The sequence below is a fragment of the Meleagris gallopavo genome, chromosome 14 (genome assembly GCF_000146605.3).
Source record: "Meleagris gallopavo isolate NT-WF06-2002-E0010 breed Aviagen turkey brand Nicholas breeding stock chromosome 14, Turkey_5.1, whole genome shotgun sequence".
Classification (NCBI taxonomy): Eukaryota; Metazoa; Chordata; class Aves; order Galliformes; family Phasianidae; genus Meleagris; species Meleagris gallopavo.
The window spans coordinates 12,816,061-12,819,326 of NC_015024.2; positions in this window are offsets into that span (position 1 = coordinate 12,816,061).

The window sequence follows — 3,266 nt, forward strand, 5'->3', positions numbered from 1 at the left end:
CGGCTGGGATGCGGGGCTCGAGCCGCGTTCCGCCTCTCCGTGCCGGCTGCTCCCCGTCGGAGGCTTCATCCCTCACCTCATCCCTCACCCCGACATTTGGAGAAGAAGAAATGGTTTGAGGATTTCTTTCTTTCTTTCTTTCTTTCTTTCTGTTTTTTCTCTGCGAAAAGCGCACCGCCAAGCCGTTTGCAACACACACGTTTATTTACAGTTGTTATTTACAATTATTATTATTATTTCTGCGTCTGCCTCTCGAGAAAAACGACTCCCGGTGCCCGGCCCGACAGGGCGGCCCAATTCCGTGCCCAAACCTCTCTGCCTTTCCTCCCCTTTTTAACCCAACGCCAGTTTTCACGCTGGGAACAGCCTCACCCCGCAGCCCCGGCCCCAAACGCTCCTCGGGCGCTGACATCGAAATCCTCCAGCGGTGCCCCCGCCGCCCCCAGCAGCCGAACGAAGGGACCGCGTCCCACCGCCCCCGACGGCCGCTCGGCATCCCGCGGTCCGACCCCTCCTGCACGGCCGCGTTCTGCTCCGCTGGGAGATAACCTGGGATCCTCCTCGTTATTTAACGTGGCAGCTGCTTAAACTCCGCAGCGGAAGCTGCCCGAAGTTGTTAGCGTTATGCTTCGATCTCTTTTGGAAATGGTGGCTTTGATTTCTGCGCTGCTGTGCTTTAGGTGTATATATACACATAAGTGTACGTATTTTTTCAATGCTTTTTTTTTTTTTTTTAACTATTTTTTGTCTTTTCTTTTCCTTTTTTTTTTTTAATTTAGTCTAGTAAGTAGGTAAAAGGCACCCAGGTGAGCTGCCAGCCCAGATTAGAACTGAATTAGAACAGAATCATCAGATCCTAGATTACCCCGAGGTGCAAGGAGCACTGAGTCCAACTCTAGGCCCCACATGGCATCACCCAAACCCCGTGGCCGAGAGCGGTGCCCAACCTCCCTGAACTGCAGCAGATTGGTGCTGTGTCCACTGCCCTGGAAAGCCCCTTCCATGCCCAGTGCCCTCTGGTGAAGAACCTTTCCCTAACCCCAACCTGACCCTCCCCTGATGCAGCTCCATGCTGTTCCCTTTGGCCCTGTCGCTGTCTCCAGAGAGCAGAGCTCAGCTCCAGCTCTCCCTGCAGCCATGAGGGGGCTGCAGGTTGCCACGAGGCCTCCCCTCAGCCCCTGCTTCTCTGAGCTGAACGAACCAAAGGACCTCAGCCGCTCCTCATACATTCTTCCCTACAGGCCCTTCCCCATCTCTGTAGCCCTCCACTGAACTTTCTGTCATTGTTTCGTGTTCTTATTTTGTGGTGCCCAAACGATGCACGGTGATCAAGGTGAGGCCACTCCAGTCTTTTAAAACCCTCTCAGGGTCCAAATCTTCCCCTGATGTCATCACCTTATTTTCACTGCCAGGTGAAGCAGGATGAAGCCCATGTTATATGTACCAAGGCCACCTTCCTACTCAAGAGTCACCTTGCTCACATAGATTAGATTTATAGCCACTTTGTTGTTGTTTTTTTTTAATATACATTTGCCTATTACTTAAATCTATTGATCCTTGATCATTTCTTCCTCTTTATCCATCCATAGAACCTTTGCTTTTCTGCATCATCATTTTGCAGTGCAATGGATAAGGATCACCATGTGGGTCACTCTGAATTACTTTTGCTCTTTTTTTTCATTCCAGTCGCGGTAGAAAATGTTCCTACTGTGGTATAGTTGTGTTCTGACAAGGTTGGTCAATTTTCAGCTTTTCACAGATAAGTTTTGGGATTATTCCTGTACTCTCTCTGCAAAATGCAGTCTGTCAGGGAAGATCTTTGGAAAGGTAAATTTATCTGTGGTTTCAGAGCTATGGCACATCTTTGCTGTCAGTGCAAGATGTGAAGCTCAAGGAAGAGCTGAGGAGTAGCTAGTAAAAGATCCCTAAATATGAGGATTTATGGAAAAGGACTCCAAGCATTCATTCTATGAAATCATACATCCAGCTTTTGGTTCTCAGTTAGGATGGGTCTACCTTTGCCAATCAAGAGGCAGCTTCTGAAGTGGCTCCATGGCTTCCTGGTTCCATATCTCTGTATCTTTGTGGCTTTGAGACTTCGTGGTGTTGTGTCTCGGGGGCTTTGTGCCAGGTGCAGCAGTGCAGGGCTAAGGGTGGTGCCGGGCTGCAGGGGAGCAGGGCTGTGGACAAATTAGTGGGACACCAACGGGGATGTCAGGAGAACAAAAGCTGAGCTGGGTGAGGATGCACTTACCTTTCTGACTGCTTGCCCCTTTGTTATGCAGCATAGTGGAACATTGTAACCGGGTTTTGGGGCTCCCAGTGGGTCCCAGAGCAAGCAGAATGGGATTTTGGGAGCACAGTGGCTGGTTGCATTTGCCAGTGATGGCACAGAAGCAGTGGAATTTTTAACCTGTATCTAATTGGAGGAGCTGGTACCTGAGCTGCTCCTAAAGCTGGGGCAGAAGCCCCAGTGCAGAGCGGTTGGTAAGACACCATGGCACCAACTGCACGTAGAGTGCCCTGATGGCAATCAGAACAGCTTATGTAATTCTAAAAATGGCACCTCCCCACTTGCCACATCCCTTTCTGTGCATGCTGAGAGTCCTGCAGAGCTGCCAAACAGAAGCAGTTGAATGAACTCCTTTCTCTGCTCATTCCTCCTTCCGTAGCTCGGGGAGTGTGAGCCAGAACCTATTCTAGTTGCTGTCAACAGGAATGGTTACGAACGGCTCGATCCCGACCGGGCTCTGTGCCCCGAACGCTGCTGTGAGGAGTGCTGAGTAGCACTGGGGGTGAAGGTCCCTCTGCTGGACTGCTGTGCTCCAAGAGTCAGTGGCATCTTCCCTATGCCAGGAGCTCACCTGGCCACGAGGGAAGGAAGGAGATGCTGTAGGGTGGTGGCCACTCTTAGTGCTCAAAAGAGTCATTCCCACGTTGCAGTAGTGGGCCAATGCTCTATTTCATCTCTGATAACTGAAAGATGTCCCTTCCCTGTGTTTTGAAATATGGTACTTTCTCATTTTGAAAGAGTGGGAGCTTTAAAATTTTCTTTTTTCTTTTTTTTTTTTTCCCTGTATTTGCTATTTAGGATAAAAGGTGGGAGGAAGTAGAGAAGGAGAATATAATGGGGGGATGGCCTTGTTCTCACTTTCCTACTGAAAACATCTCAGAAAAAGGAGCAAAAAGCAGTGAGAATGGGTAGAAGCCCACTCCCGTTTTGTGTTTCCATTCCTTCCCTTTTTCGCTTGAAAGAAGGATGGCCA